This window comes from Aphelocoma coerulescens, unplaced genomic scaffold, assembly GCF_041296385.1.
Source record: "Aphelocoma coerulescens isolate FSJ_1873_10779 unplaced genomic scaffold, UR_Acoe_1.0 HiC_scaffold_84, whole genome shotgun sequence".
Lineage (NCBI taxonomy): Eukaryota > Metazoa > Chordata > Aves > Passeriformes > Corvidae > Aphelocoma > Aphelocoma coerulescens.
In genome coordinates, this window is record NW_027184068.1 from 774332 (window position 1) to 784776 (window position 10445).

The window sequence follows — 10445 nt, forward strand, 5'->3', positions numbered from 1 at the left end:
GTGAAAGTGACTGGGATGCGAGAATCATGTTGCACAGGGAACAGGGAAGGTCAGCAAATGTTTCCTGTCCTGGCACATCTCTCAGTCTGAACTGCAGCTGCAGATGCTTCACTTCCGCCAAGGACTCTGCCACCTTGAGAGAAGGATGCGCTCTATGGAGTTGAGAAAGAAAGTGCGTCTCACTAGCTTCTTTCCTCTACTTCATAGACAGCAAAGGGGCTATGAAAGGCAGCACTGGCTTTTTGTTCTAGGACTTCTTCTTTACAAGCAGCTGCTGGATGTTTGGAAGGGGGTTTGGGATATGCAAAAATGAGAGGCTAAGATGGTAAGAGGGTAAGATGGAAGTCATCTGGCAAAAGCAGAGCTCACAAAAGGGCCAGCTGAGAAAGCTCTTGCTGCCTACAACTTCAACTGCACCCCTCAAAGCAGCAGCACACACGCTGCTCTCGGCACTTTCCTTCTCAGCTCTACGCACCATCCTAAGCCTTGCCTCTCCCACACTCAGGATCCAAAGACAACGGCACCAGGGACTGCTCACACACTAAAGGCACCAGGACAAAAGGCTCACCAGCTTGGCCTTTGCATTCCCGCTGACAGCTCCACAGCTTGAACCCAGAGAACTGCCTGCTGCCAACAGCCTTTCCAATCACTCTGAGCACCTCATGACAAGGAGTGTGGGGAATGAATCTCCAGCAGCCTCCTGCCCCAGGCTGTCCCCCGGGAGCAGCCCTGCTCCAGGCCGTGACTGCCACCTGCACAGCCAAAGGACCCAGAGCCGGTGTTACACACCACGGCTGTGCCTGGCACAGAGACACCAGTGGCCACACAAGTGGCCATGGCACTGTCCACACACAGTCCCTGCTGCTGCTCCCCCAGCCGCTGGCACCAACTCCCAGCCACCCACTCCTAAAGCCACGGGGCCCACTGGGACACTGCGGGGGCTCGTGGAAGCCAGCGGCCATTGTGACACAGCGGGGCTGCACAGAGCCCACGGTGCTTTGTGACCCGTGGCTCCCAGGAGAGCCTTTGTGATGCTGGGGAACTACAAGGAAGCCTGGCTCCTCTGTGACACCACCACAGAAGCTCAGGGGAGCCCTGGAGACCGTGCTGATGCTATTGAACCTGATGCAACCCTGCCTCCACTGTGACACCACAGAAGCTCTTGGAGCCCTGGAGACCGTGGTGATGCTATGGAACCTGATGCAACCCTGCCTCCTCTGTGACACCACAGAACCTCTGGGAGCCCTGGAGACCGTGCTGATGCTATGGAACCTGATGCAACCCTGCCTCCACTGTGACACCACAGAAGCTCAGGGAGCCCTGGAGACTGTGGTGATGCTATGGAACCTGATGCAACCCTGCCTCCACTGTGACACCACAGAACCTCTGGGAGCCCTGGAGACCGTGCTGATGCTATGGAACCTGATGCAACCCTGCCTCCACTGTGACACCACAGAAGCTCGGGGAGCTCTGCAGACCGTGGGGATGCTGGCGAAGCTGATGGAACCCTGGGCACCACAGTGACGCTATGGAACCTGGTGGAACCGAGGGGCCACAGTGACACTGTGGGGCCTTTTGGAAGCAACAGGACCCTGGTGGGAAGCCACGGGATGATTAATCCTGCACGAACCTGCTCCAGGTGGGCTCCTCTCTCCCGGCTTCCACAGGTGCTGCTAGGATCCCACTCCGGCACTGGCTTGGCACGGGCTCACGGCTTCCTTTGGCAATGGCTCTGCTCCAGGATGGCATGCTGCAGAGAATGCAGGTAGATTTTGTGCTCACTCCTGGCATGCAGCTGGACAATAAAGCCTGATCCAGCCCCCCCTCAGCATATGTCCGGCTCTGGCATTGGGGCGGGGCAACTTTGGGAGCAGCCCCAGCCCTGCTCCTGCTCCCGGCTGGGCACCCAGCTGCTGGGACACAGGTGTGTCCTGATGCCACCGTCTACTCCTTTGAGAAGGGGAGGACAGAGTGCATCAGGGAGTTTGGTGTGGCTTACATGCGGCAAGGAGAAGGTGCAGCCCCAAACTGGCTTTCACTTCTAGAACCTTTTGCTATTGCGGGAGCAGCTGCTGGAGCTTTTCAACCGAGCTGCAAGAGTGAAAAGTGTGATGGCATGTCTATCTGAGAAGGAAGGTTCGGTGCCGCAGCCTGTTGTGCACAATTTATATGCTGATAAGAGAAGGGGGTGCTTTTGCAACGTTTTCCTTCCTGACACTTCTGTCTCTGTGAGCTTTAGCTGCTTGGACTCAGGGGTACCGAAGGTGTGTGAAAGTGACTGGGATGCGAGAATCATGTTGCACAGGGAACAGGGAAGGTCAGCAAATGTTTCCTGTCCTGGCACATCTCTCAGTCTGAACTGCAGCTGCAGATGCTTCACTTCCGCCAAGGACTCTGCCACCTTGAGAGAAGGATGCGCTCTATGGAGTTGAGAAAGAAAGTGCGTCTCACTAGCTTCTTTCCTCTACTTCATAGACAGCAAAGGGGCTATGAAAGGCAGCACTGGCTTTTTGTTCTAGGACTTCTTCTTTACAAGCAGCTGCTGGATGTTTGGAAGGGGGTTTGGGATATGCAAAAATGAGAGGCTAAGATGGTAAGAGGGTAAGATGGAAGTCATCTGGCAAAAGCAGAGCTCACAAAAGGGCCAGCTGAGAAAGCTCTTGCTGCCTACAACTTCAACTGCACCCCTCAAAGCAGCAGCACACACGCTGCTCTCGGCACTTTCCTTCTCAGCTCTACGCACCATCCTAAGCCTTGCCTCTCCCACACTCAGGATCCAAAGACAACGGCACCAGGGACTGCTCACACACTAAAGGCACCAGGACAAAAGGCTCACCAGCTTGGCCTTTGCATTCCCGCTGACAGCTCCACAGCTTGAACCCAGAGAACTGCCTGCTGCCAACAGCCTTTCCAATCACTCTGAGCACCTCATGACAAGGAGTGTGGGGAATGAATCTCCAGCAGCCTCCTGCCCCAGGCTGTCCCCCGGGAGCAGCCCTGCTCCAGGCCGTGACTGCCACCTGCACAGCCAAAGGACCCAGAGCCGGTGTTACACACCACGGCTGTGCCTGGCACAGAGACACCAGTGGCCACACAAGTGGCCATGGCACTGTCCACACACAGTCCCTGCTGCTGCTCCCCCAGCCGCTGGCACCAACTCCCAGCCACCCACTCCTAAAGCCACGGGGCCCACTGGGACACTGCGGGGGCTCGTGGAAGCCAGCGGCCATTGTGACACAGCGGGGCTGCACAGAGCCCACGGTGCTTTGTGACCCGTGGCTCCCAGGAGAGCCTTTGTGATGCTGGGGAACTACAAGGAAGCCTGGCTCCTCTGTGACACCACCACAGAAGCTCAGGGGAGCCCTGGAGACCGTGCTGATGCTATTGAACCTGATGCAACCCTGCCTCCTCTGTGACACCACAGAAGCTCTTGGAGCCCTGGAGACCGTGGTGATGCTATGGAACCTGATGCAACCCTGCCTCCTCTGTGACACCACAGAACCTCTGGGAGCCCTGGAGACCGTGCTGATGCTATGGAACCTGATGCAACCCTGCCTCCACTGTGACACCACAGAAGCTCAGGGAGCCCTGGAGACTGTGGTGATGCTATGGAACCTGATGCAACCCTGCCTCCACTGTGACACCACAGAACCTCTGGGAGCCCTGGAGACCGTGCTGATGCTATGGAACCTGATGCAACCCTGCCTCCACTGTGACACCACAGAAGCTCGGGGAGCTCTGCAGACCGTGGGGATGCTGGCGAAGCTGACGGAACCCTGGGCACCACAGTGACGCTATGGAACCTGGTGGAACCGAGGGGCCACAGTGACACTGTGGGGCCTTTTGGAAACAACAGGACCCTGGTGGGAAGCCACGGGATGATTAATCCTGCACGAACCTGCTCCAGGTGGGCTCCTCTCTCCCGGCTTCCACAGGTGCTGCTAGGATCCCACTCCGGCACTGGCTTGGCACGGGCTCACGGCTTCCTTTGGCAATGGCTCTGCTCCAGGATGGCATGCTGCAGAGAATGCAGGTAGATTTTGTGCTCACTCCTGGCATGCAGCTGGACAATAAAGCCTGATCCAGCCCCCCCTCAGCATATGTCCGGCTCTGGCATTGGGGCGGGGCAACTTTGGGAGCAGCCCCAGCCCTGCTCCTGCTCCCGGCTGGGCACCCAGCTGCTGGGACACAGGTGTGTCCTGATGCCACCGTCTACTCCTTTGAGAAGGGGAGGACAGAGTGCATCAGGGAGTTTGGTGTGGCTTACATGCGGCAAGGAGAAGGTGCAGCCCCAAACTGGCTTTCACTTCTAGAACCTTTTGCTATTGCGGGAGCAGCTGCTGGAGCTTTTCAACCGAGCTGCAAGAGTGAAAAGTGTGATGGCATGTCTATCTGAGAAGGAAGGTTCGGTGCCGCAGCCTGTTGTGCACAATTTATATGCTGATAAGAGAAGGGGGTGCTTTTGCAACGTTTTCCTTCCTGACACTTCTGTCTCTGTGAGCTTTAGCTGCTTGGACTCAGGGATACCGAAGGTGTGTGAAAGTGACTGGGATGCGAGAATCATGTTGCACAGGGAACAGGGAAGGTCAGCAAATGTTTCCTGTCCTGGCACATCTCTCAGTCTGAACTGCAGCTGCAGATGCTTCACTTCCGCCAAGGACTCTGCCACCTTGAGAGAAGGATGCGCTCTATGGAGTTGAGAAAGAAAGTGCGTCTCACTAGCTTCTTTCCTCTACTTCATAGACAGCAAAGGGGCTATGAAAGGCAGCACTGGCTTTTTGTTCTAGGACTTCTTCTTTACAAGCAGCTGCTGGATGTTTGGAAGGGGGTTTGGGATATGCAAAAATGAGAGGCTAAGATGGTAAGAGGGTAAGATGGAAGTCATCTGGCAAAAGCAGAGCTCACAAAAGGGCCAGCTGAGAAAGCTCTTGCTGCCTACAACTTCAACTGCACCCCTCAAAGCAGCAGCACACACGCTGCTCTCGGCACTTTCCTTCTCAGCTCTACGCACCATCCTAAGCCTTGCCTCTCCCACACTCAGGATCCAAAGACAACGGCACCAGGGACTGCTCACACACTAAAGGCACCAGGACAAAAGGCTCACCAGCTTGGCCTTTGCATTCCCGCTGACAGCTCCACAGCTTGAACCCAGAGAACTGCCTGCTGCCAACAGCCTTTCCAATCACTCTGAGCACCTCATGACAAGGAGTGTGGGGAATGAATCTCCAGCAGCCTCCTGCCCCAGGCTGTCCCCCAGGAGCAGCCCTGCTCCAGGCCGTGACTGCCACCTGCACAGCCAAAGGACCCAGAGCCGGTGTTACACACCACGGCTGTGCCTGGCACAGAGACACCAGTGGCCACACAAGTGGCCATGGCACTGTCCACACACAGTCCCTGCTGCTGCTCCCCCAGCCGCTGGCACCAACTCCCAGCCACCCACTCCTAAAGCCACGGGGCCCACTGGGACACTGCGGGGGCTCGTGGAAGCCAGCGGCCATTGTGACACAGCGGGGCTGCACAGAGCCCACGGTGCTTTGTGACCCGTGGCTCCCAGGAGAGCCTTTGTGATGCTGGGGAACTACAAGGAAGCCTGGCTCCTCTGTGACACCACCACAGAAGCTCAGGGGAGCCCTGGAGACCGTGCTGATGCTATTGAACCTGATGCAACCCTGCCTCCTCTGTGACACCACAGAAGCTCTTGGAGCCCTGGAGACCGTGGTGATGCTATGGAACCTGATGCAACCCTGCCTCCTCTGTGACACCACAGAACCTCTGGGAGCCCTGGAGACCGTGCTGATGCTATGGAACCTGATGCAACCCTGCCTCCACTGTGACACCACAGAAGCTCAGGGAGCCCTGGAGACTGTGGTGATGCTATGGAACCTGATGCAACCCTGCCTCCACTGTGACACCACAGAACCTCTGGGAGCCCTGGAGACCGTGCTGATGCTATGGAACCTGATGCAACCCTGCCTCCACTGTGACACCACAGAAGCTCGGGGAGCTCTGCAGACCGTGGGGATGCTGGCGAAGCTGACGGAACCCTGGGCACCACAGTGACGCTATGGAACCTGGTGGAACCGAGGGGCCACAGTGACACTGTGGGGCCTTTTGGAAGCAACAGGACCCTGGTGGGAAGCCACGGGATGATTAATCCTGCACGAACCTGCTCCAGGTGGGCTCCTCTCTCCCGGCTTCCACAGGTGCTGCTAGGATCCCACTCCGGCACTGGCTTGGCACGGGCTCACGGCTTCCTTTGGCAATGGCTCTGCTCCAGGATGGCATGCTGCAGAGAATGCAGGTAGATTTTGTGCTCACTCCTGGCATGCAGCTGGACAATAAAGCCTGATCCAGCCCCCCCTCAGCATATGTCCGGCTCTGGCATTGGGGCGGGGCAACTTTGGGAGCAGCCCCAGCCCTGCTCCTGCTCCCGGCTGGGCACCCAGCTGCTGGGACACAGGTGTGTCCTGATGCCACCGTCTACTCCTTTGAGAAGGGGAGGACAGAGTGCATCAGGGAGTTTGGTGTGGCTTACATGCGGCAAGGAGAAGGTGCAGCCCCAAACTGGCTTTCACTTCTAGAACCTTTTGCTATTGCGGGAGCAGCTGCTGGAGCTTTTCAACCGAGCTGCAAGAGTGAAAAGTGTGATGGCATGTCTATCTGAGAAGGAAGGTTCGGTGCCGCAGCCTGTTGTGCACAATTTATATGCTGATAAGAGAAGGGGGTGCTTTTGCAACGTTTTCCTTCCTGACACTTCTGTCTCTGTGAGCTTTAGCTGCTTGGACTCAGGGGTACCGAAGGTGTGTGAAAGTGACTGGGATGCGAGAATCATGTTGCACAGGGAACAGGGAAGGTCAGCAAATGTTTCCTGTCCTGGCACATCTCTCAGTCTGAACTGCAGCTGCAGATGCTTCACTTCCGCCAAGGACTCTGCCACCTTGAGAGAAGGATGCGCTCTATGGAGTTGAGAAAGAAAGTGCGTCTCACTAGCTTCTTTCCTCTACTTCATAGACAGCAAAGGGGCTATGAAAGGCAGCACTGGCTTTTTGTTCTAGGACTTCTTCTTTACAAGCAGCTGCTGGATGTTTGGAAGGGGGTTTGGGATATGCAAAAATGAGAGGCTAAGATGGTAAGAGGGTAAGATGGAAGTCATCTGGCAAAAGCAGAGCTCACAAAAGGGCCAGCTGAGAAAGCTCTTGCTGCCTACAACTTCAACTGCACCCCTCAAAGCAGCAGCACACACGCTGCTCTCGGCACTTTCCTTCTCAGCTCTACGCACCATCCTAAGCCTTGCCTCTCCCACACTCAGGATCCAAAGACAACGGCACCAGGGACTGCTCACACACTAAAGGCACCAGGACAAAAGGCTCACCAGCTTGGCCTTTGCATTCCCGCTGACAGCTCCACAGCTTGAACCCAGAGAACTGCCTGCTGCCAACAGCCTTTCCAATCACTCTGAGCACCTCATGACAAGGAGTGTGGGGAATGAATCTCCAGCAGCCTCCTGCCCCAGGCTGTCCCCCGGGAGCAGCCCTGCTCCAGGCCGTGACTGCCACCTGCACAGCCAAAGGACCCAGAGCCGGTGTTACACACCACGGCTGTGCCTGGCACAGAGACACCAGTGGCCACACAAGTGGCCATGGCACTGTCCACACACAGTCCCTGCTGCTGCTCCCCCAGCCGCTGGCACCAACTCCCAGCCACCCACTCCTAAAGCCACGGGGCCCACTGGGACACTGCGGGGGCTCGTGGAAGCCAGCGGCCATTGTGACACAGCGGGGCTGCACAGAGCCCACGGTGCTTTGTGACCCGTGGCTCCCAGGAGAGCCTTTGTGATGCTGGGGAACTACAAGGAAGCCTGGCTCCTCTGTGACACCACCACAGAAGCTCAGGGGAGCCCTGGAGACCGTGCTGATGCTATTGAACCTGATGCAACCCTGCCTCCACTGTGACACCACAGAAGCTCTTGGAGCCCTGGAGACCGTGGTGATGCTATGGAACCTGATGCAACCCTGCCTCCTCTGTGACACCACAGAACCTCTGGGAGCCCTGGAGACCGTGCTGATGCTATGGAACCTGATGCAACCCTGCCTCCACTGTGACACCACAGAAGCTCAGGGAGCCCTGGAGACTGTGGTGATGCTATGGAACCTGATGCAACCCTGCCTCCACTGTGACACCACAGAACCTCTGGGAGCCCTGGAGACCGTGCTGATGCTATGGAACCTGATGCAACCCTGCCTCCACTGTGACACCACAGAAGCTCGGGGAGCTCTGCAGACCGTGGGGATGCTGGCGAAGCTGACGGAACCCTGGGCACCACAGTGACGCTATGGAACCTGGTGGAACCGAGGGGCCACAGTGACACTGTGGGGCCTTTTGGAAGCAACAGGACCCTGGTGGGAAGCCACGGGATGATTAATCCTGCACGAACCTGCTCCAGGTGGGCTCCTCTCTCCCGGCTTCCACAGGTGCTGCTAGGATCCCACTCCGGCACTGGCTTGGCACGGGCTCACGGCTTCCTTTGGCAATGGCTCTGCTCCAGGATGGCATGCTGCAGAGAATGCAGGTAGATTTTGTGCTCACTCCTGGCATGCAGCTGGACAATAAAGCCTGATCCAGCCCCCCCTCAGCATATGTCCGGCTCTGGCATTGGGGCGGGGCAACTTTGGGAGCAGCCCCAGCCCTGCTCCTGCTCCCGGCTGGGCACCCAGCTGCTGGGACACAGGTGTGTCCTGATGCCACCGTCTACTCCTTTGAGAAGGGGAGGACAGAGTGCATCAGGGAGTTTGGTGTGGCTTACATGCGGCAAGGAGAAGGTGCAGCCCCAAACTGGCTTTCACTTCTAGAACCTTTTGCTATTGCGGGAGCAGCTGCTGGAGCTTTTCAACCGAGCTGCAAGAGTGAAAAGTGTGATGGCATGTCTATCTGAGAAGGAAGGTTCGGTGCCGCAGCCTGTTGTGCACAATTTATATGCTGATAAGAGAAGGGGGTGCTTTTGCAACGTTTTCCTTCCTGACACTTCTGTCTCTGTGAGCTTTAGCTGCTTGGACTCAGGGATACCGAAGGTGTGTGAAAGTGACTGGGATGCGAGAATCATGTTGCACAGGGAACAGGGAAGGTCAGCAAATGTTTCCTGTCCTGGCACATCTCTCAGTCTGAACTGCAGCTGCAGATGCTTCACTTCCGCCAAGGACTCTGCCACCTTGAGAGAAGGATGCGCTCTATGGAGTTGAGAAAGAAAGTGCGTCTCACTAGCTTCTTTCCTCTACTTCATAGACAGCAAAGGGGCTATGAAAGGCAGCACTGGCTTTTTGTTCTAGGACTTCTTCTTTACAAGCAGCTGCTGGATGTTTGGAAGGGGGTTTGGGATATGCAAAAATGAGAGGCTAAGATGGTAAGAGGGTAAGATGGAAGTCATCTGGCAAAAGCAGAGCTCACAAAAGGGCCAGCTGAGAAAGCTCTTGCTGCCTACAACTTCAACTGCACCCCTCAAAGCAGCAGCACACACGCTGCTCTCGGCACTTTCCTTCTCAGCTCTACGCACCATCCTAAGCCTTGCCTCTCCCACACTCAGGATCCAAAGACAACGGCACCAGGGACTGCTCACACACTAAAGGCACCAGGACAAAAGGCTCACCAGCTTGGCCTTTGCATTCCCGCTGACAGCTCCACAGCTTGAACCCAGAGAACTGCCTGCTGCCAACAGCCTTTCCAATCACTCTGAGCACCTCATGACAAGGAGTGTGGGGAATGAATCTCCAGCAGCCTCCTGCCCCAGGCTGTCCCCCGGGAGCAGCCCTGCTCCAGGCCGTGACTGCCACCTGCACAGCCAAAGGACCCAGAGCCGGTGTTACACACCACGGCTGTGCCTGGCACAGAGACACCAGTGGCCACACAAGTGGCCATGGCACTGTCCACACACAGTCCCTGCTGCTGCTCCCCCAGCCGCTGGCACCAACTCCCAGCCACCCACTCCTAAAGCCACGGGGCCCACTGGGACACTGCGGGGGCTCGTGGAAGCCAGCGGCCATTGTGACACAGCGGGGCTGCACAGAGCCCACGGTGCTTTGTGACCCGTGGCTCCCAGGAGAGCCTTTGTGATGCTGGGGAACTACAAGGAAGCCTGGCTCCTCTGTGACACCACCACAGAAGCTCAGGGGAGCCCTGGAGACCGTGCTGATGCTATGGAACCTGATGCAACCCTGCCTCCTCTGTGACACCACAGAAGCTCTTGGAGCCCTGGAGACCGTGGTGATGCTATGGAACCTGATGCAACCCTGCCTCCTCTGTGACACCACAGAACCTCTGGGAGCCCTGGAGACCGTGCTGATGCTATGGAACCTGATGCAACCCTGCCTCCACTGTGACACCACAGAAGCTCAGGGAGCCCTGGAGACTGTGGTGATGCTATGGAACCTGATGCAACCCTGCCTCCACTGTGA